The sequence below is a fragment of the Anabrus simplex genome, chromosome 11 (assembly GCF_040414725.1).
Source record: "Anabrus simplex isolate iqAnaSimp1 chromosome 11, ASM4041472v1, whole genome shotgun sequence".
Taxonomy (NCBI): domain Eukaryota; kingdom Metazoa; phylum Arthropoda; class Insecta; order Orthoptera; family Tettigoniidae; genus Anabrus; species Anabrus simplex.
In genome coordinates this window covers 47,311,406-47,336,438 of record NC_090275.1, presented here as the reverse complement: position 1 = coordinate 47,336,438, position 25,033 = coordinate 47,311,406, and the positions used below count along the sequence as shown (strand labels likewise).

The following is a 25,033-nucleotide window of genomic DNA, read 5'->3' as shown; positions in this document are numbered from 1 at the left end:
ATAATCCATTATAACTTTAATCTCACCATTGGATAACACGCAGTCGACAGCAAGTAGAGAGCTTTTCTTAAATTCACACCTTAATTTTTAGAGAAGTCTTGCTCATGAACAGACGAAATTTTCTTCTGAAGACGTGGAACAAAGTTCACTGCGAAACGTAAAGAATTTCACCTTGATTTCTGACACGGCGAAAGCTCAAAACCTTATTATCAAGTCCACAGTAGCGGCCCTTGGAAGCATCAATCTAAACAATAATCGCTACCATCATTACCACAGATATGTTATTTCTGCTGACGTGAAGTAATGGACGTTTGACCCTCTTGAAATGGGCAGGATAATTCAAAGGAAAAAACAGCGTATTTTCTGATGGCCTATTGAAAGATAACCCAATTTCTTATCACATGAGCTTCCTTTCTTTCCTCCTATGGTGCGAAACAACTGCTTTTGTAGAAATGTATTACGCACAATCAGATAAGATTTCATGAACTATTATGTTATGATACCGTCTGATTGGTGACAGTAGTGGATGATCGGTGTCGGAGGAGGCTAGCGTTGAGAGCAGAAGGTAACGTATGATTTCAGTTAAAGCCTCTACACACGACCCAATCTGCTGGGCCCGCCCAATATACAGAACCCTGTTGAATGTGTGGTGTGTAGGCTTGTCGGGACCGATCGGACCGAGATAACTCATCAGAGATAAGGCTTTTTGCGGATGATGTTATTCTGTATAGAGGAATAAATAAGTTACATGATTGTGAGAAACTGCAAAATGACCCCGATAATGTTGTGAGATGGGCAGTAGATGGTCGGGGTGAACACACAATCTCCCAACTCACTATCGCGACACTGCAAGTTGGGTAGTGTGTAGGGCGGTTCTACAACTCGGGGGCCGATTTGTCATAAGCTGCCTCGTTGTCCCTAGCACGTATTACTTATTAAATGAGTGCAGTGAGTAGATTAGTTCAATTATAATAGTAGATTACTACAGTTGATGATGCCGGAAAATGAGAAAGAGGTTTGGAAAGATATTTTGGAACTATACAAAGATATGCACTGTGTATGGGATATTTTAAGTTCCAATTACCTGAATAGAGATATGCGCAATCAGGCGTTAGCAATGTTTCTAGATAAATACAAACTGGTCTATGAGGACGCGACCACCTCTATTTACGTACATACATACATACATACATACATACATTATCATTATAGACTGTTATACCATTCAGCGTTCAGTCTGCAAGCCTCTGAGAATTTACTAAACGTCGCCACAATCCTCTATTTGCAACTATTGTTGTGGCCTCATTTAGTTCTATACCTCTTATCTTTAAATCGTTAGAAACCGAGTCTAACCATCGTCGACTTGGTCTTCCTCTACTTCTCTTACCCTCCATAACAGAGTCCATTATTCTCCTAGGTAACCTATCCTCCTCCATTCGCCTCACATGACCCCACCACCGAAGCCGGTTTATGCGTACAGCTTCATCCATCAAGTTCATTCCTAAATTAGCCTTTATCTCCTCATTCCGAGTACCCTCCTGCCATTGTTCCCACCTGTTTGTACCAGCCATCATTCTTGCTACTTTCATGTCTGTTACTTCTAACTTATGAATAAGATATCCTGAGTCCACCCAGCTTTCGCTCCCGTAAAGCAAAGTTGGTCTGAAAACAGACCGATGTAAAGATAGTTTCGTCTGGGAGCTGACTTCCTTCTTACAGAATACTGCTGATCGCAGCTGCGAGCTCACTGCATTAGCTTTACTACACCTTGATTCAATCTCACTTACTATATTACCATCCTGGGAGAACACACAACCTAAATACTTGAAATTATCAACCTGTTCTAGCTTTGTATCACCAATCTGACATTCAATTCTGTTGAATTTCTTACCTACTGACATCAATTTAGTCTTCGAGAGGCTTATTTTCATACCATACTCATTGCACCTATTGTCAACTTCCAAGATATTAGACTGCAGGCTTTAGGTACAATCTGCCATTAAGACCAAGTCGTCAGCATAGGCCAAACTGCTTACTACATTTCCACCTAACTGAATCCCTCCCTGCCATTTTATACCTTTCAGCAGATGATCCATGTAAACTACGAACAGCAAAGGTGAAAGATTACAGCCTTGTCTAACTCCTGTAAGTACCCTGAACCAAGAACTCATTCTACCATCAATTCTCACTGAAGCCCAATTGTCAACATAAATGCCTTTGATTGATTTTAATAATCTACCTTTAATTCCATAGTCCCCTCTATTTTAAAAAGGAAAGTTATGACACGGCCGCACTAACTTCCACATCTTCGTAACTCGCTCCAGCTGCTAAAAATCTTATAAAGTCACGGTTAATCGCTCTTGAACCCTTACACTTTCCTCGTTTACAGTGTCGTGTTTCTTTATTAAAGGCGCCACCATATCGAGCAGTTCACTGAAAGTGATTTGACCAGTTAGAAATATCTAGCATTCGTGGTTTTGATCTGAGAGTTCCTCAACATTTAATGCCCTTTCCTTATGGTTGTTTGCTAATACAAGACCATTTAGCCAGTTCTCTCCCATTGCAATTGTAGGTTTTTAGCTTACGTAAGGCTGAGAAACTTTTCTCTGTAGAGGCTGTCATGACGGGCAGGATGGCAAATATTTCTAACAATAGTCTAATATTGGGAAAGAAGTCTCCGTTACATAGAGCTGATTATGCTCAACCTTCCTATTACGGAGACAATGTAAGACAATGCAGCTGTTTCCAAACCAATGATAAATTCACTCTTTCTCAAAGCCGCACCAGAGGCAATAATTTTACTTAACGTCCTGGATCTTCTTTTATTCGCTCAAGAAGCCTTACATGTAATATTATTTCCTGAAATGCAATGAAGCTGTCATGTCTCTTTACCCAATGAGTAGGACAACATCCTGTTTACCTGGTCTTTTTATTAATTTATATCAGTTTCACTAATAATACGCTTTGAAGACCAGACATTCTTTTCGCAGAATCAGAGACAAACGTTGTCAGTGATGTGATAAACCCCGAGCCTGAAAATCGCTCCAAGGCAGTCCATCGCCGGGCTGAGTGGCACAGAGGGTTGAGGCGCTGGGCTTCTGAACCCAGCGTGGCAGGTTCGATCCTGGCTCAGTCCGGTGGTATTTGAAGGTGCTCAAATACGTCAGCCTCATGTCGGTAGATATACTGACATGTAAAAGAACTCCTTTTGGGCTAAATTCCGGCATCTCGGCGTCTCCGAAAAACCGTAGAAGTTGTTAGTGGGAAATAGAGCAAATAGCATTATTAAGGCAGTCCAGTAAGCTTCAGCTCGTTGGTAAGTTTCCGCTGCCTGATATTCTAGGGGCAGCCTCAATAGAGGTATGTAGCCTGGTATGGGGTACCTTTTTTGATTTCAAGATTATCATAGATTCGTATTTACGAATAGTATAGATTGGTTCTACAACCATTTTTCTACATGGTAGAGTGTAATTCGTATTGATAAAGTACACATTTCTAATTATAACTCGATTATTTTAAAGTATTGAAAGTGGATTCTTAGTATGTTTGATATGTATTGCATGTAAGCTTTGGGAAGGCATTCTTTCTGAATATATTACACATGTTTGCGAAATTAATAACTGGTTCGATAGAAGGCAGTTCGGGTTTAAGAAAGGTTATTCCACCGAAACTCAGTTTGTAGGATTCCAGCAAGATATACGTAGCAGAAATCTTGGATTCAGGAGGTCAAATGGACTGTATCGCGACTGGCGTATATAACGCATTTGATAGGTTAGATCATGGGAGACTACCGGCAAAAATGAGTGCAACTGGACTAGACAAAAGAGTGACTGACTGGATGGCTATATTTCTAGAAAATAGAACTCAGAAAATTAGAGTAGGCGAAGCTTTATCTGACCCTGTAATAATTAAGAGGGGAATTCCTCAAGGCAGTATTATTGGACCTTAACGTTTTCTTATATATAAAAATGTTATGGGTAAAGAAATGCAATCAGAGATAAGGATTTTTGCGAATAATGTTATTCTGTATAGAGGAATAAATAAGTTATATGATTGTGAGAAACTGCAAAATGACCCCGATAATGTGAGATGGGCAGTAGGCAGTGGTATGATGATAAGCGGGGCTAAAAGTCAGGTTGTGAGTTTCACAAATAGAAAAAGTCCTCTCAGTTTTAATTACTGTTATCACTGTAAGTACCTAGGTGTTAATATAAGGACAGATCTTCATAAACGGTATTGTAAATAAATAACTAAAATTGTATATAAAGGGTACAGATCTCTGCACATGGTTATGAGGGTATTTAAGGGTTGTAGTAAGGATGTAAAGCAGAGGGCATATAAGCCTCTGGTAAGAACCCAACTAGAGTATGGTTCCAGTGTATGGGACCCACACCAGGATTACTTTATTCAAGAACTGCAAAAAATCCAAAGAAAAGCAGCTCTATTTGTTCTGGGTGATTTCCGACAAAAGAGTAACGTTACAAAAGTGTTGCAATGTTTGGGCTGGGAAGACTTGGGAGATATGAGACGAGCTGCTCGACTACGTGGTATGTTCCGAGCTGTCAGTGGAGAGATGATGTGAAATGACATTAATAGAGGAATACGTTTGAGTAATGTTTTTAAAAGTAGGAAATATCACAATATGAAGATAAAGTTAGAATTCAAGAGGACAAATCGGGGCAAACATTCGTTTATAGGAAGGGGAGTTAGGGATTCGATAACTTACCAAGAGAGGTGTTCAATAGATTTCCAATTTCTTTGCAATCATTTAAGAAAATGCTAGGAAAACAACAGGTAGGGAATCTGCCACCTGGGCGACTGCCCTAAATGCAGATCTTGATTGATTGATTGATTGATTGATTGATTGATTGATTGATTGATTGATTGATTGATTGATTGATTGATTGATTGATTGATTGATTGATGTTCCTAATATGGGATTATATTTCAAAAGTAAATACATAATAACTCTAACTGCAGACGACTCTACACGGTCAATGAAACTGTCAGTACCGATAAATACTGACAATAATACTGATCGTGTGTGGACGGGAATGATGGACTGAAGACCAGTACTTAAGCAGATCCGGTTATCCTGATCTGCGCTCATCAGTACTGCAGAGTGGTGGGGATACTGAAGGTTCTACTGATCGTGTGAGTTCGCTTATTATTTCTGTCAGTATAACAGTTGCCTGCGAGATAAGTAATTACTAATCACGTAGGCAACGGTATAACCGAGCAGCGATGGACGACGCATGTGCTTCACAAGGCCAAGTAGAGGTGCTTGTGGAACCGTCGCGGGTGATGGCGAGTTATTACGACAGCTTATCCAACTGTACGAAACGCTGCCAGAATTGTGGGATGCTTTCAATCCAAAATATACTGTAGGAGCAAAAGTAAACGGAATAGGGGCTCCATAAACTGTCAGTTGTATATTCCAAGTTGAAAGCAAATGCAACTCGTGAAGATGCGAAAGAAAAAGTACGTTACATTCAAATTACCGTAATTAATAAATAAAAATTGACGAGTCAAAACATTCAAGAATGTGGACAGGTTATACAGCAGTGGCGCATACTGAGGGCTACCAAAGCTATCAGTGAAGCCCAAACCTCAAATGAGAATAGTGGAAGTCTAAAACAGCTTATAATGTAAGCATCTGACACATTGTTCCATTTATAAAACTTGAAAGCGGTGAGAAAAACCGTTGTACGTATTTCTGACAGCAAGGCATCGGAGACTGATATTGAAGCCCAGATTCTCGTTCCTCTCCCCTCGCCTTGGAAACTGATATTGAAGCCCAGACTCTCGTCCCTCTCCCCTCGCCACGGAGACTGATATTGACGCCCAGACTCTCGTCCCTCTCCCCTCGACTCACCCCTTGCAGCTTGCTGCTGAATATCGGTTAAGAGCGGGACAGGGGGGATGGGTGTGCTAGGCTTCGGTTTGTCTGATCGCCACTGCTAACTATCAACCATGCGTTACTCATCGTTTATACTTCCTCACCTCATACTTGGGACTTAATTATATAGATAACAAAGTGCTGGTATTTCACTTCCGGTTACTTCTACATCCTTGTAGGAATACACTGCAGGGCTGCTGTTAGAGGAGTAATATGCTTTTCTTTTTATAGGTAGATCTGCTAAATTGAAATGCAATCTTTTAAGTTTAGCGTTCTCTTTTGTTGATTGGAATTGAACCGGTGATCATGGGTCGGACACCACCACTGATCTTCCGAGGAAGCTAATTAACCAGTGAACGCCGGGTACGACCGCTGGAAAATCCAACAATTTTATGTAATATTAATAATAATAATAATAATAATAATAATAATAATAATAATAATAATAATAATAATATGATGGTAGAATGATTTCTTGGTTCAGGGTACTTACAGGGGTTAGACAAGGCTGTAATCTTTCACCTTTGCTGTTCGTAGTTTACATGGATCATCTGCTGAAAGGTATAAAATGGCAGGGAGGGATTCAGTTAGGTGGAAATGTAGTAAGCAGTTTGGCCTATGCTGACGACTTGGTCTTAATGGCAGACTGTGCCGAAAGCCTGCAGTCTAATACCTTGGAACTTGAAAATAGGTGCAATGAGTATGGTATGAAAATTAGCCTCTCGAAGACTAAATTGATGTCAGTAGGTAAGAAATTCAACAGAATTGAATGTCAGATTGGTGATACAAAGCTACAACAGGTCGATAATTTCAAGTATTCATGATGTGTGTTCTCCCACGATGGTAATATTGTAAGTGAGATTGAATCAAGGTGTAGTAAAGCTAATGCAGTGAGCTCGCAGTTGCGATCAGCAGTATTCTGTAAGAAGGAAGTCAGCTCCCAGACGAAACTATCTTTACATCGGTCTGTTTTCAGACCAACTTTGCTTTACGGGAGTGAAAGCTGGGTGGACTCAGGATATCTTATTCATAAGTTAGAAGTAACAGACATGAAAGTAGCAAGAATGATTGCCGGTACAAACAGGTGGGAACAATGGCAGGAGGGTACTCGGAATGAGGAGATAAAGGCTAATTTAGGAATGAACTCTATGGACGAAGCTGTACGCATAAACCGGCTTCGGTGGTGGGGTCATGTGAGGCGAATGAAGGAGGATAGGTTACCTAGGAGAATAATGGACTCTGCTATGGAGGGTAAGAGAAGTAGAGGGAGACCAAGACGGCGATGGTTAGACTCGGTTTCTAACGATTTAAAGATAAGAGGTATAGAACTAAATGAGGCCACAACACTAGTTGCAAATCGAGGATTGTGGCGACGTTTAGTAAATTCTCAGAGGCTTGCAGACTGAACGCTGAAAGGCATAACAGTCTATAATGATAATGTATGTATAATAATAATAATAATAATAATAATAATAATAATAATAATAATAATAATAATAATAATAATAATAATAATAATTGTACCGGGTGGTACACCTCCACGCCGCTAATTTAAATGCGCGCCAGTTAAAACTCCTCTGCTGGAGGAGGTCTGAACTTTATTGACGTTATTAATTTTCTACCCTCTCAGAAGATGTCACTACCTGTAAATTCTGGAGTTTTAGAACTGTGTCACTTTTGATGTGTTTTTGTTTCGCTTGAAGTAAGAAGTGTGAACTTTCTCTTCTAGAGGACACTACTGAAGATCTACAATAGTGCAACCTAGTGCGGAGTCAAAGAACTATTTTTTTGGAGAAAATTTAATTTCAAGAGTTTGTTCTTTGTTAAATTTCTTTCTGTCATTGTTTAAGTTGGCAATATTTACCCCTTTCTTCCCCTTGTTATGAATGTATCCAATCCCGAATTTCTTCTATTAATTTCTGACCAATCTGGTGTATCTTCCCCCAACTTGAATCTGTTGCGGGGTCCTACCCAATAAAGAGTTTGTGGGAGGGTGTTTTCTTTCCCCTAACGCCTAGAACCTTCCGCGAGAGGATATAAACTGCTGATTTTCGGGTCTCCGGGCCACTTGTGTTCCATCTTTCAGTGTGTTAAGTACATAGCAGGGGGCGGGAAGCGCCTCTTTCTTCGGCAGCGGTCAACAACAAGGTAATGGCCGATTAATAACTTCTTTCTTTGCTAGCTCAGCAGTTTAACTTTCGGGGCGGGTTCTAAGCGTTCAACCATGTAACCTTTTCCTAAAATGTAACTACTCTTTTCATATATTCTCTTTTAAAACGACATATCGGGATAGAGAGTGCTTAACCCTCTCGAGCTCCCACTCACATCGTCCTGAGGTGAACTTATTTTTCTCAACCAATTCTTCCGTAATGTAATGTAAATTGCTATTAAGTCACCTCTGTAGTATGGGATTAGCCCTTGTATTAACGGCCTAGTGCCAAGTAGGTCTTAAGCAAAGTGTATTAGGAGTGCAAGTTCGCCTCCTCTCAAATTGTATTTTAGAGGTCATGTATTAATCTTCTTGTTATTTAACAGACCTCAGTAGGTTGGGTATTTTGCCCCTGTGTATATGTCCTTTGAGGACGGCTTAAAGGTGGAGTTCGGAGTGGCCTATGATAGGCTTGTATTTTAGGGGGAAGTTGCCCTTTTTGAAAATTGTGTTTCTGCCTCAAGGAGGCTTTTGGATGTAATTGGAAGCAGATGTTTCTGGCATGTTTGGGGGTTTTCGGCCCCTTTGTTGTATGGTGTTCATTGTAAGGTTGGGCTCATTGCTCAAGAATTATGTTTCTGACTTTTGAAGCCCCAAATGGGGTACCTATGTAAATGTATTTGTCAATCGTGTTTCGGCTACTAAGTACCTGTTCTATTTGTTGTTACCTAATTTTGAAAAGAAAATATAACCTTGTTAAATTTTAAAATTAATTTCACTTTAGTAGCTTGAGACCCATTCACCACCCAGCACCTTCTTTCATGCATAACTACCACCAAAACACGGTAACAATAATAATAATAATAATAATAATAATAATAATAATAATAATAATAATAATAATAATAATGGTGCATGGCATCTGTGTAGGCTTAGTGGTGACCTAATGAGGATAACATGAATGGCCAAGACGCCCAGTCACCATGCGAGAGGAATTAAGAGTACGAGGGGGTTGATTCTGAAAATTCAACCGGGGCCATCGAACCAAAGGCGAGCATTCTATCCATTTAGCCACAAAGCCAGACTTTAATTTGCTGAACCTTAGGCTACCATCTCCACTGATGAGGGGTTCAGCATTGGCAGTAGCAGAGGCCAGGGCAATAGCTTGTGAAACAGCCTTCACAACACAGCAGTCTTCTCTGTTGGCTATTGGCTGCAACTCAAAACTCTGAAGGCTTGACGTTCACTAAACCAACCATCGAAAAGGGGTAACCTAAGTCTAGTGGTATCTCACGTCTTGATCCCAGTATACGCCACTGATATACAGTATACGAACTATCATCTTGAGGGTTTTATGTACTTTAGTTCTTGAACAAAGCAGAGTTCCTGTTACGCTCAACATTCTCTTAAACGGAAATGTGTTCACACTTTTCACTTCATTCAAGTCCGGCCTTTGGTCACAGGGGTCCCGGGTTCGATTCCCGCCAGGGTCGGGAATTTTAATTCGAGCATTTCGCTGGTACGGGGGCTGGTTGTGTGTGTGGTCTTCATCAACATTTAATCCTCATCACGACGCGCAGGTCGCCTACGGTCTTCAAATCAAAATCTGCATCTGGCGAGCCGAACATGTCCTCGGACACTCCCTGCACTATAAACCATACGCCATTTCATTTTTACTTCATTTACGCCTACGGGAGAATAAACGGACTAGATTATTTTAAAAAATCATAGCCCTGATGTTGTTATAACTACTCTTGCAGAACGTGACGCAATACTCCACATGTTTCTACCACTGCCGTACAGATAGAAACTGGTGACATTATAGCGGAAACCTTTAAATCTCCAAATGTTTTTTTTAATTTTATTACTTTACAATTTGTTTTGCGTCGCACCGACAGAAATAGGTCCTATGACGACGATAGAATAGGAAAGGGTTAGGACTGGGAAGGAAGCGGCCGAGGCCTTAATTAAAGTGTGAAAATGGGAAACCACGGAAAACCATCTTCAAGGATGCCGACAGTGGGACTCGAACCCACTATCTCCCAGATAAAAGTTCATAGCTTCGTGCCCCTAACCGCACGGCCAACTCACCCGTGCTCTGATTAGTACCATCAAGCTCTGATTAGTACCATCTTGTAATTAGTACCACTATCTGATGAATACCATGGGTCTGTGGGTGGGTCACTATGGGATTACAGTAACCGTGTATATTATCTGTCGCTATATGACGGAGGCTCCCTTCTGTCCAGATACGGTTGGAACACTCCGAGGAGATAAAAAGAGGCTATCCTCGTTGGGGTGTTCGAGCATCTAGTTGTGGACATCATGGGTCTGCATTTCGAGGAACATCACGGGTCTGGGCGTTGCTGGTGATCAGTACCACTATATGAGTCACGCCATGGGTCTGCGTTGCCTCTGATTGGTGCCCACTATGTGAGGAACACCATGGATTGGCGTTGCCTATGAGTGACGCCATTATGTGAGAAACACCATAGGTCTGCGTTACCTATACGTAGTACAGTACCTGGGAGTAGTACCACAATGTGAGGAACACTGTGAGTCTACATTACTTGTGATTAGTACCACTACATGAGAAATACCGCCATTCTACTTCACTAGCGATAAGTACCATTATGAGGGGCCGTTGACCTGGATTTTGGAACCCTTTAGAAAACAAGCTTCATAGTTTCAGGATTGTGCTTTGGAAGCAGCCCCTTGGTCAGTATATACCATTGTTTCAAATTGCTTCTGGAAAGGTGGGTTTTAAATTCATAATCATTGACCATCGTCGTCTTTTTGAATCTTTTATCGGAGATGAACATTACTTCTTCAATTATAAAGAGCTTCCTTCCATCTCTTGATATATCCGTAAATATTAACAAAAAACAAACAGCCCCGAAGAGCCATGGCCTACCAAACGACCAATGCTCAGCCCGAAGGGCTGCAAATTACGAGGTGTCGTGTGGTCAGCATGACGGATCCTCTCGACCGTTATTCTTTGCTCTCTAGACCGGGGACTGTAACTATTATGTCACGTAAATATTTATTTAATTTCATTCATTTTTACTTCTAATTCCAGGTTTACTTTCCTGCAGAAGATGAAGTGCTTACCAGTGAATAGTTGTTGCTGCGGATGTTCCCTTAGAGAGGGCTCCATATTCGCTGGCTTAATCTGTGCGGTAAGTATGTGTATTGAACCCTTGGATGTAGTTGTAAATTCTTACGGTGTCAGGAGGTCGCGGCCTCTTCTGTTACTTGTTGATGCAGATCGCCGTATTATGGAAGGAAATGTACATTACGTGAAATAAAGTCCAAGAAGTGGGATAAAATAAATGTATTATATCGAGAATGAAACTAGTGGAGATTAAGAAAGATGTAAAGCATCAACGAACAAAAGAAAATTTACAGCACTAACGACAAAAATAGCATGAAATGTGAACTAAATTTAGGACCTCCTTATAATACATTTTACCTCACTTGATAAATATTGGTAGAAAGGAAAAGGAAAGGAATGAAAAGGTGACAATTATTATACCGGATTTCAAGTAAAACCGGTGGCTGACTAACTTACCCGTGAAAATTCAGTTTCCGTGACCAGATTCTGAGTTTCTTTAACTAAGGTTATCCACCAATTACAGTGCCACGTAGCATACCAACAACCATCGAATGGAACCTTAATCGAATCGAAGCAACCTCTAGTTATACCTGAATCGATCATTACTCAATTGAAATAATAAGTTAACTTACTCATCTGCAAGGCATAATGCTACGAAGTTCAAGAGCAATAATAATTGTTAAACTCAATAAAATAAAATTATCGCACCATGTTGTGTCACAACCTAACATTATGACAAATATGTTAGGTTAACACTATTTAAAGTAGGAATTTAATTGAAATGTTCGACTGAACCAGAAATTAATAAAATATAAAATTGACATTGAAGTTAATAAACAACTAACTTATAGGTTATGTTTAACAAAACATTAAATGGGGAACCCAATAAGCACTTAGGTTTGATTTATTCATTGCCATCTGCATGAATAGTGTCTAAATGAATTCAACCGTTACGAAAGGTGGCGATAAAAGAAATGAATTAAATAACGCAACCGTCTATGAATGGCATCAGAAATTTAATCATTAACACTATCAATAGCGAAATAACGTAGACTTGACTAATAATCATTACCAACAAACCAAACCCCTTGGTGCAACAGCCCCGAAGGGCCTTGGCCTACCAAGTGACCGCTTTTCAGCCCGAAAGCCTGCAGATTACGAGGTGTCGTGTGGTCATCAAACATGCACATACTTTCGTATGTCGATCTATATATATTCACTGATGTCGATTTGTAGCGATCGAGAAAGGGTGTGTCTGCTATTGTAATCAGTACTCCCCACACCGACTTTGACTGGCAGTAGGAATGGGGTTCTTCTCCAACTCCTGTGTAACTGGCAGTAGTAAGGAAGGCCTACCATTGTAATGATTAGTTCACTTCTCGATTTGACTTGCAGAAGGCAAGGGAGCATGCAGTTTTGTTTAAAACTCTCCTACCCGATTGTGTTTGGCAGTAGGCAAGGGTGCCCGCCATTATAAACAAATGTCCTCATCTAAAATGTGACTGGCATTAGGCAAAGTGGCCTGCTATTTTGATGGAAACTCACCAACTTGGTGTGCCTGGCAGTAAGCTGGCTGGCAGTAGGAAAAGGGGCCTGACATTATAATGATAACTGCACAACTCAATTTCGACTGATAGTAGGGTAGTTGCCTGCCATTATAATAAAAACTCCTCAACTGTTATCTGTCTGGAAGTAGGAAAAGGGGCTGCCATTGTAACGAAAACTCCCCAAATCGATTGTGACCGCGCAGTAGGCAATGGGGCCTGCAATTATAATGTAAACTTCCCAACTCGATTGTGAATGGCAGTAGGCAAGTGAGCCTGCCGTTATATCACAAATCCGTAAGAAACACTTTACATTGGAAACTGCGTATGGGGACCTCCCCATGCTGTTTCTCTGATAACGCTAAGAGACATGCAAATTTAAAACAATCTTATTTATTGCATGTACAGTATTTACTTCGAATTTCGAATACAATGCAGAATACCGTAGCGAAGCACGGGTACATTTCCTATTTTTAAAATAAAATCATTGCAGAACAAGAAAATAACCAGAAGTGATGTGGTTAAAAACAAAGCAGGAAAGATTATTTTTGAAAATGAGGAGGTAGGTGACCGCTGGAAGTAATATACTGAAGATCTATATAATAATAATAATATTTTATTGAAGCCAATGGCCAAAAGATATTTACATTAATACACAACATTAGTCATCTCTGCACAAGGCTATCATCGATTCGCGCCGACAAGTACAAATCATGGCATGATATCGTTCACAGCTCTTACCACAACGTTCACATACACAGTCCGTGTCTGGTTGATGGAATTTCTTTGTTTTACACAGCTTATAATGAAATCCGTGTATTGCAAAGCGTGTAATCAAGTGTCTGAGCTCATATCCTCCTGCTTGCCAGTCTTTGTAAACCATTGCGTCCGTCGAGTAAAATTCGCTCCATATGTCTCTCTTCTTTGCTCGTAATTTCTCTAGGCACTGTAGATATGTTGGTGTAGTTGGTAGCGGTAGGTGACAACGGACATCTTCTACATAGAAAGCTTCGCGAGTTAACTCATATACAAGCCTTGAAGGCGTATACTTCGAGACACATAGTGCCTTTTTCAGAAACGTAGCTTTCACTTTTTCTAATTGCTCGAACTGTTTCATTTTTAGATGCAGCCATACAATTTCTAATCCATAGGTGATCGCTGGTGACACTTTGAGGTCAAATAGTTTCAGGGCTGTTTTGATAGATAATTTATTCAAATTCTGTATGTCGTTGATGGCTCTGATTGCTGCATTTGTCCTGTCATTGATGTGGGTAGAGAAAACATTACCTCTAGTTTGTAGTGTGACCCCCAAATACTTGAAGTACTGAAGATCTATATGAAGGTCAAGAAATAGATAACATTCACGTTATGTAGAGGATGAGAGCCTGATTGAGGTACAAAGAAAAGGCCCACCAATTACAAAAAGTGAGTTTAATATGGCTCTACACTTATTAAAGGATAAAAAAGGTCGTAGGTGATAACATTTCAGCAGGACTCCTAAAAAACTGCAGAGACATCATGAAAGAGAGAGTGTTTAATATCGTTAGAAACTGCTGTCATGAAGGAATCATACCACCTGATTTCATAAAGAGCCGGACAATAACACTCTACAGAACAATAGGCATTCTTCTAAAATCCTACTGACAATACTTAAAGCAGGAAAATTGAACAGATTCTGGGGGATCGGGAGCATCATGCAGAGAAGAGTCGGAGCTTCTCAAAATCTCTTCGTCCCAAGAAAAAGACCTTCTTAGGTACAATTAATGTCAACACCCTACTGAAAACAGGCAAGCTTAAACAGCTAACGGACACCCTGGATAAGTTCGATATTCAAATCATAGCACTCCAGGAAACGCGCTACCAGGATGAAAACCATTTTGACTCTGAAGAGTACAGGATATTTAAGGGTAAACCTGCCATAAGAATCCATGGGAACTTAACACAACTTGGAACAGCTTTTGCGGTACGAAAAACTATCATCAGTTCTGTACTTGACTTTACATCCCCATCTGAAAGAATCTCAGTACTTACTGTGAAATCTGGCAATAAAGCTTACTCCTTGGTCAATGCCCACGCTCCCATAAACACTGACAATAAGAAAAACCCAGAGAAAGTGGAAGCCTTCTGGGAACTCTTAGAAGAAACCACTAGCAAGATTCCAAAGCACCACGTGAAAATCTTAGTAGGTGATTTTAATGCACAGGTTGGCAGAGAGAGGAAACACAAATGGATTGTTGGTCATCACTCGGCACATTGGAGAACGAACAAGAATGGAGAACGTCTTATAGACTTCTGTAAAACATTTGTCTTAAAGCTAATGTCTACGCATTTTGCGAGACCCCCACATAAGAAGAAAACGTGGAAATCACCAAACCCGTTATTGGGCGAATTCCAGATCGATCACGTCGCAATCTCCAGAAAGAATATGTGTGAGATCCAAAATGTTAGAGTACGGAAGGGATTTGTCGACTCGGACCACTACCTAACACAAATCAAAGTGAGATTCCAACCCAACAGATGCAGACCTAAACACAAAAGATCTCTAAGAGTTGATCCAGAATGTCTTCGACAGAACGCCACGACCTTTCTACAAGACATACGAGAGCAGGACCCCAAGGACTGGCCAGGCCTTCGTAAAACACTTCAGACATCAGCCATGAAATTAGGGCAGCCTCCAAGGAAACGCAAACATAGGTGGTGGAACACGACCTGTGATAAAGCCATTGATGAACGGATGAAAGCATGGAATCAGTGGAATGGACATCAAACAACTAAGAGATGGGAGACCTTCCTAAAAGTTCAGAAAATCTCCTCAAAAATAATCCGCAGGGAGAAACGAGCCTATGACAAAAATAGACTCATGGAAATCGAACAAGATTTCCTTAGAAACAACTCCAGGAATTTCTACAAGACCTTCCGTGAGAATTTATCTAGCTATCAACCACCATCTTTATGTTTCCGTCGAGCAAACATTAGAAACGAACACCAAAGAGAACTGCACTATTCTAGCTGACTACTTCCGAGACCTCCTCAATTGTGATCCTCCAAAGGAAAGACTGAACTTTGAAAAGCCCATGCCCAACCCCGATTCACAGCCACCGACAATACAGGAAACAGCAGAGATTATACGATCGCTTAAAAATAATAAAGCTCCTGGAGAGGACGGCATCACTGCGGAGATGTGTAAACTTGGAGATGATCTTGTAAGCAAAATTCATGCAATCCTAGTAGAAATATGGGAAACGGAAATGATTCCACAGGATTGGAAGTGTGCATTAATACACCCATTGCACAAGAAAGGTGACAAGGCAGATCCAAACAACTATAGAGGCATATCTCTACTGCCAATCGCATACAAAATCCTTTCCAAAGCTCTCTTGAACCGGTTAGAAAAACAGACAGATCATCTGATTGGCGAGTACCAAGCGGGTTTCAGGAAAGGTAGATCATGTGCAGAACAAATATGGAACTTGAAGACGATATTAAGGATTCGCCGAAGTGCCAGCACGATCGTCACCTTTGTGGATTTTAAGAAGGCGTATGACTCTGTGGACAGACAGACAGTATTTGATACCCTAGAAGAACTCAGAGTGGACAAGAAGACCAGAGCACTTATCCAGCAGACCCTCACAAGTACGACCTCTAAAGTGAAATTCCTTGGAGAAATCTCTGAGCCTTTTGAAATATGTACGGGCGTTCGTCAAGGTGACAGCATCTCCCCTATTCTGTTTAACTTAGTTCTAGACAAAGTTATTAGAGAGTGGGAAAAGGATATCAAGGGTGTGAACATCGGAAATTTGGGAAGCAAGGTCAATGTGAAATGTTTAGCATTTGCTGATGATCTCGCAATCATTATTAAGACCAAGGATGAAACAAGGTATGCCATACAGAGACTACACAATATAGCATCAAAGGCAGGCCTCCAGATATCCTACGAGAAAACCAAGTACATGGAAAATCTACGTCAAAATAGCAAAAGAACTCCGCTAGAGATGGAAAACGGCACAATTTCACAGGTGCCCTCCTTCAAATACCTTGGAGAAATTATACTACCATCAGGATTAGACAGTAGTGCCAATGTAGAAAGAAACACCAAACTACATAAGGCATACAGACTGACGTGGAATTACTACAACAAAAGAGTCATATCGCGTAATGCAAAATTACGACACTACAAGACAGTTGTATTGCCCGAAGCTTTATATGCCTCAGAAACCATATGCTTAGGTGGTCACTCTAAAATTACAGAAATTGAAAAGCAGGAGCGGAAAATTCTCAGGAAAATTTATGGTCCTACGAGAGAAAATGGAATGTGGATTAAGAGGAAAACATCGGACCTCTACTCCTTCACCGACAGGTTTACTGATGCTGTACGGAAAAGGCGCCTTAATTTCTATGGCCATATCTACAGAATGAACAGCGACAGACTAACTAAAAGATTATTCCAAGTAATCAACTCAAAGAAGGTCAAAATAAAATGGCTAGAAGAAACTAAGGCGGACCTCCAAGAAATAAATATTACAGACGACATCATGGAAAATCGTGGAGCTTTTAGAACCAAAGTAGCTAATCATAAATTTAGGGAGAAACCAAAAAAGACAACTGGTAGGAAGTGGTCGACAGAACGCAAGATGCAACACAGTGCATTCATGAAGAGATTTTGGGAGGATAAGAAGGCACAAACCATCAAACCAACTAACAAGTTCAAACGCGCTCTATGAATGGGCATAACGAAGGAAGAAGAAGAAGAACAGAATTTAGATGACGACCAATATGGCTTCAGAGCAGGTTAGGGTACTTGAGAAGCAATTCTAGCTCTGCGTCAAATCTTGGAGAGAAGACTGGAAGTTAATAGGAAAACTTATGTAACTTTCATGGATTTAGAGAAATTATTCGACAAGGTTGACTGGAAGTTATTATTTCAAACTCTGAGTACGTTGGGTCTTGATTGGAAGGACCGATGATTGCTTTTTAACCTGTACAGAGCCCAAAGCACAGAAATGAACATCAATGGAACGCCAAGAGAAGCAAGAATAAGAAGAGGAGTGCGGCAAGGCTGTCCCTTATCACCTTATCTGTTTAATATTTTCATAGACTTCGCTAGTAACAGAAAAACCCAAAGGGGTACATTTTAATGGTAAACACATTCATAGTATTCGCTATGTAGATGATATTGTATTGATAGCTGATTCAGAGCACAAAATGACTAGGATGCTCGGTATACTAAACAACACGTTAGAGAGGTTAAAAAACGAAAGTGATGGTTGTTCAAAAGAAGAAGACTGAATTGAAAACAAACATTAAATTAGGCTGTGAAAAAATAGATCAGGTTAAAGAATTTTGTTATCTGGATCGTGTTATTACCAATGATAATCAGTGCCTGACAGAAGTCAGAAAGAAGAATTGCTATGTAAAACAAGTGTTTCGAAGCAGGAAAAATCTATTGTTAAATAAGTAACTAGGAATTGAAACCAGGAAGAAATTTGTTAAAACCTTTGTTTGGAGTGTGTTAACTTACGGTTGTGAGACCTGGACTTTGGGAAAACAAGCACAATCAACACTAGAAGGTGATGAAATGTGGTTCTAGAGAAGACTGACAGGGGCGAGTTGGACAGAAAAAAAGACTCTTATCCAAATCTTGAATGACGTTAATGAGTAGCGAGCGGATTTTTATGTGCTAAAAATGTGAAAAATATTTATTTTTTGTGTGCTGAAAAACTTTGAAATATGTGATAAAAATTGAAATTATTTTCCTTTAAATATCACATAACTACTCGCGCTCAAGAAGTAAATAAGTATAATGTTTTGTATTAGAATATGGTGCTACCAAACGTGCTCCTTAAGGCAAAAATGATGTCTGTGTATGGAAACGTGCGGTATGGTATATTAATTTTTGATATACCAGAGTAGATATTATGAATGTTTATTTTTTAAAGGTAATGTTTTGTTTAAATATGGCAAAAGCAACCTATCATCTTTGAAAAAATAGTACCAGTTCGTACTCACCCATCACACGCTGGAATATTAGTTGCTAGAAGTAGTCTCAGAATTGCAGTGAACAACAAAGGTCATCTCCAAATTTCCATCACAAATGCATGCCGATTATCTCTAAAGAACGCCTTATATTGCGAAAACGATCGCTCCACATCACAGGAATTCAGACGAGCATAGTTAAAGAGAGGAATGTCACCAACAATAACGCTATCAATTTCACCAACATGAGCACCCTCTAATACATTAGAAATTTGGCATATTGTTTGAAATCCTCTGTTTTTCCTGAACAAATTTTGATATTTGACCTTTAACAGTCCCTGCACCTGCGAAGCCGGGAGTGAATCTAATTTATTTTCAACAGCGCTCACTTCCTTCAGTGTTTCGGACAACAGGTTAGTGGAGTTTTCAAGTATGTCTATAGTTATACACAAGAAGCTTAGATTGGCAGATATAAACGCCAAATCATTTTTCAACGAGCTGTCTTTTAGTATCTCTTGAAGAATCTCAATTGACGACGCGTCGTTTTTATCTAGCACGTTCACAACGGATGCAAAACTTTCGAAATTGTCTGCGTAGTATACCACAGCGCTATGCCAGGTACCCCACCACGTAACAATAGGCAGAGGAGGAAGCGCAAGATCCGGGTTTTTCTCTTTAAAGAGATCGATTCTTGAGGGTGCTTCTACGAAGACTTTTCTTCCATTAGACACTAATTTATCCACTTGAGGATACTGAGCCCGCACAGTTTCACATAACCTGTGTAGAGCATGAACAATGCAAGTTACGTGTATCATTTTCGGAAAGCTCACAGAAAGGCCTTCGGCTGCCTTTTTCATGTAAGCTGCACTGTCGGTAAGGAAAAGCAATACATGGTCGTATTTTATACCTTTTGGCCAAAGTAAGTGCATGGCTTCATTGAATAACCTAGCTACAGTGACATGGTTTGCAGCAAGCATTTCTTTACACGCTAGCAAATAAGAATGTTCGCAAGCAGTTTTGTCATTCTTCAACACACCAACTACAACATTTCCTACTTTTCTGCCACTTGAATCAGTGGTTTCGTCAATGCTCACCCACAGCTTTTTCGCTATCACATACTGCCCGAATTCTCTGTAAAGTTTCTTCGTAACATTTTGGGAGATAGTTTTTCCTTAATGTGGATTCGTCTGGAGGCTCAAAATTAATGTACTTTGTTACGAAATTTCTCAGTCCCGGGTTATTTATTTTACCAAGAGGAATGTCGGCGCAAACAAATGCTCTGCACACATCTAAACAATACTGGGAATATTTGGATAGGCCTGCATTTGAAGTAGCTGGTTCAGCTATTAGTAATTGTCGCGAACGCACACGCGAGGCAGCCGCAGTATGCTTATTTCCAGACAAAAGCTGAGTTACTTGAGAACGTTGATCTGCACGTACTATTTTACCACAGGGTTGGCAAAATAATACTTTTCCATCGGTAGTGAAAATGCTTTTAAATTCCACTACATATTGTTGAAGACGCGATCTTGTACTCGACTTCTCTTTTGGCATTATTTTGCAGGTTACGACACACGCATTTACGGTGAATCACTGTTTCAATAAAAAGTATAACAGCAGACACTGAAGGAAATATTTCTTATAAATCCATACAAAATCACACGACCACGGGAATGATATGGACCCGAACAGCTGACCTTACTCTTAGGAGTGATGAAATTCCACTACCTAATGATGGGGCAATATTCTTCCGAGTCTCCCATGTCGTAACGGAATTACGTCACCTTATCTCTCCGTGATTGCCTTTCGCTGATATTCTATAAACAAACCCCGAGAGGGCTGACTCATAAAGAGTTGGAATGACATCATGCAAGGAAACATCTTGTGCAGCAAATCAAATCGCTGTCTAAATGTAACGACGTAGCCAGTGACCAGCAACTTTTAGAACCTATAGAGGGAAGTCCATAAATAGCCGAAACATTCAGATACATGATGTTAAATACACTGTTAAAAACAATACCGTAATCGTAAAATGAAAATATGAGCATTGTTTTATAACACAGAAGCATTTTAAATTTTATTGATCAACAAATATTGCCGATTTATGTGCTTATTATAGATTTTCTTAAAATATGTATTTACATTTTAAAAAATGTGAAAATATGTGTTTTTATGTGAAATAAGATTCAGTTTTTACACTTGGGGATGTACAATAGGAATAATGAACTTCGTAACTTGCGTTAAAACTTACGCAAAAAAAAATATGTAATTACATAAAAATCAGCTCCCTATTAATGAGAAATAGACCTTAATTTATTCAATAGAGCAGAGGAAAGCTAAATTTCTTGGACACGTCCTACGACATGACACCTTTCTCCAGAATGTCTTCGAAGGAAAGGTCCTAGGGAAGAAGTCGAGAGGAAGACCACGTCTCTCATACCTTAGGAACATAATCACTCAGCTGGGGTTTGCTTCTTATATCACGACGAAGAGGACTGGTGAAGACCGTGGGATGTGGCTGCAGCGACAAGGCTTAGCCTTTACATAATGGATGGATATTCCTTCATTAGATGTGTAATTAAAACTAAAATTATGAATGAATTTGGATCGCATCTTTACATCCTTTCTGTCAGTCTTTAGGTCTTTTGTGGATAATTTAAAGGCTTTTCATAAGTCTTTTTAGGCAATTAATAGGTCTTTAACTTCCAAGTCTTACTGATTATCATTCACTATGGTGAATGAAATATAACTGTTAAAGTAGCCCGAACTAGTTGCTCGGCCCTGGAACAGAAACGGCATACGTATAAAATATATACGTTGTCGTGTTAATAAGCCCTGAAATAATTTAATGGAAAATTAAATAAACAATCACGTGTTGTTTCCTAATTTTAATAATTAACAACATCGCCCCCAAGAGTCCACCCGTTCCCGGATAATGCTTGGTAAATAACACCACTAAAATTAACGAAATTCAACCATAGCACTAATGAAGTAACACCCCGTGAAACGAAACTGAACCTAACCTCTAATTAAAAACAGGTAAACTATGAACTTTGAAGTTATGGGATAGTGGTTGAACTGCACACCGTCAGCTGGACCTTCATGGGGAATCGTATAAATCTGACTAGATAATGTAGTACTGAATCTCAAAAGATTACCATAGCTGACTCTGCAAAGCGTACCGTCAAGACCTAACATGGTCACCACTGACTCATTCGCTATCATAACTAACATACTACCCTTAACATTCCAGATAAACACCAATATTATTACATCAATATCATTTATAAACAACAAAAACCACTCTAATCCTATCATGGATCCTACTAAACATCAATGAAATGAAATCACTAAATGATCCCTTTTATCCAAATATCACATCATAATTACAAATTATTTACAGCCGGGCTGAGTGGCTCAGACGGTTAAGGCGCTGGCCTTCTAACCCCAAGTTGGCAGGTTCGATCCTGGCTCAGTCCGGTGGTATTTGAAGGTGCTCAAATACGACAGCCCCGTGTCGGTAGATTTACTGGCACGTAAAAGAACTTCTGCGGGACTAAATTCCGGCACCTCGGCGTCTCCGAAGACCTTAAATGTAGTTAGTGGGACGTAAAGCAAATAGCATTATTATTAATTATTTACAGCACTCGAGGTATCGTCTAAGTCTTATCGTGGATTCCGTTACACATGAAACAAAGCTAAGTTTGAAGGTATCTGTTTGCTGGAAAGAAATTCTTTAACAATCACCATGAACAAATCCATCTACATCTTAAACAAACCTAACTTGTAAGTTTGGGGATTCGAAATACCTCCGTGTTCACGGTTACTAATGAAATTTACAAATCATTGTCATCAAAACCCAGACCGTGAAGTGACAATTTGTCTGAAGGCAGGCTCATTTTATGTAACAATCCTCATAACGGTATTCTAGCCTTGGCTCGCCTCCCTGCGCACAGATATGACACACCTGGCTTGGGACACTATCTGAAGTAATAAAGTATTCCTAAAGCTTAATTTAAAACAAATTTGTGTTCTGCATTAACCATCGCAGTGAATGTATTCCTATATGCTTCACAACATCTAATTCTTCGAGGTCATTTAGTATTCTAGACTTTGAGAGCTTTAATTGACGTGATCTGATGCATTACCGATATTGCGTGGAATCCGAACCACAACCGTCATTCCACGTAGTAATTCAAGCATTCTCATACATCCACAGGGTATTCCAATTCTTCGCAGACACAAATTCAATAACCAACATTATCCCAGGGACCTTATCATCGCACTTCCTGGATAATTAATTCACTTTAACTCTACCCGACTTCCAACAAATGAGTAACAATTGTATTATTTTCATTCAATTTCATTATGTTATACTGTGATCTTCTTCATAGAATTAATATTTTCTGTTATTTGGCTCTAGAATATAATTCTTTCTTTTATCGTAATAAAGGGGAAAGTAGATTAGAATGTGTCTGTGTAGCTCTAATTTGAGGAAGGAAATCAATAATGAACATCTGTATGTATGTATGTATGTTTAGTCCTCAGCCCGAAGGCTGGTTGGATCCTCAACAGTTCCGCCATCAGCTGTCATAGATGGCCTAGGCATCACTGAAGAGGCGTACTAGGGAAATGAGGAGTGAGGTAGTTTCCCGTTGCTTTCCTCGCCGAGCCAGAAGTTGCTATTACATATCAGTCTGCCATGCCCACTGAAATGCATGCACTAACTGACCCTATGAGCAATATTTTCACACCATTCATAGCAGGGACTGGCTGCAAAAGGAATGGCATTACTATTATCATTCATACCTCAGCCACTTTCATTTTGTCCAAGCCAAGAATAAGGCAGAGACAGATCAATGAAAGTAACAAAATTGCTCTAGCCCATACCAGAAGATATAGTGCACTGTCAACACTAGTTCCTGCCAGCAAAGGCACAGTGAACATCTAAAGATACAAATTCACGTTATATTGGCATATATATAAATATATTAATGTAATAATAACTGACCTAATCGACAATTTAATAAATACTGTAATTATTCGACTTAGAATTCAAACAACGTTATGATTAATGCGATATTGATGAGAATATTGTATGAGAATTTTCTGTAAATTGTTTAAATCAGTCACCATTCAAGTTCATATACGTTCAGGGAATAACAATAATGAGTTTTAAAGTGAAAATTATAATAGAGAACATTGCCCATAAATGATGTGGTTGAGCAAATACATGGAATTTATTTGTTGGCGAGTATTTTACTAATAAAGCGAAAACTGCTAAATTTAGCTGATATGGCTGAGTCCATTTTCTGAATTTGGAGCTAATAATGTAGATTAGAATGTTATATACTATGAGCACGTATTGCCATTGCGAGCAAATGCTGTCTAGTTTAAATAATAATAATTATTATTATTATTCTGTAGATTGCTCAACACGAATTAATAACGAAAGTAAATTATCCCGAGGAATATAATGATAATATGATAATAGATGCTTTCTTCTTATAGAATCCCAGTTTCATGATAATTCGAAATTAAAAGACTAGTCCTATCAAGTGATACTTCTGAATCCCGTCACAAGATGTTTAAGTCGAGATAATTTAGAAAGGTACGCGATAATTCGAAATTAAAAGACTAGTCCTATCAAGTGATACTTCTGAATCCCGTCACAAGATGTTTAAGTCGAGATAATTTAGAAAGGTACGCGAAATGTAGGGTCATCATTAATATTGCTATGCCATGATCAACAAATAATAATACAGTTTTAAAGATCAGACAGTTTAGCAAACACTTATATACACCATTCATAAATGTATATTTGGATATGTGTGTTTGTGTGATACTGTGTGCTGATTTTCTAATATTCTGTTGTCGTGTTTTGCCATGTGAACAGTATTTTTGGGACATCTGAACTTCACGTGTTCTTTCACGGTGAAATATTTCAGATCTTATCGAGTATAGGAATTTCTGAGAGTGAAAGAAATATAATATAGCATTCTGATAACCGGGCGAGTTGGTCGTGCGGTTAGGAGCTCACAGCTGTGAGCTTGCATCCGGGAGATAGTGGGTTCGAACCCCACTATCGGCAACCCTGAAGATGGTTTTCCGTGGCTTCCCATGTTCACACCAGGCAAATGCTGGGGCTGTACCTTAATCAAGGCCATGGCCACTTCCTTCCCAACCCTAGGCCTTTCCTATCCCATCGTCGCCATAAGACATATCTGTGTCGGTGCGACGTAAAGCAAATAGCAAAATAAAAAAAGAAGCATTCTGATAATAAATTTTGCATTGGTATTAATAGATTTAATTTAGTAAAATTTTCTTGCCTGTCGAAAATAAATGAAAAGCCG

At 39.5% G+C, this 25,033-nt stretch overlaps 1 long non-coding RNA gene across 1 annotated transcript in view; it reads left to right on the top strand.

Moving 5' to 3' along the window:
- Positions 1 to 519: 519 nt before the first annotated feature.
- The window catches only part of LOC136883182 (uncharacterized), a 55,602-nt gene continuing 31,088 nt past the window's right edge, over positions 520 to 25,033 (top strand). The window contains exons 1-2 of the long non-coding RNA XR_011018832.1: positions 520 to 565; positions 11,128 to 11,227. This is a non-coding gene — a long non-coding RNA (uncharacterized lncRNA). The remainder of the gene's footprint in view (positions 566 to 11,127; positions 11,228 to 25,033) is intronic.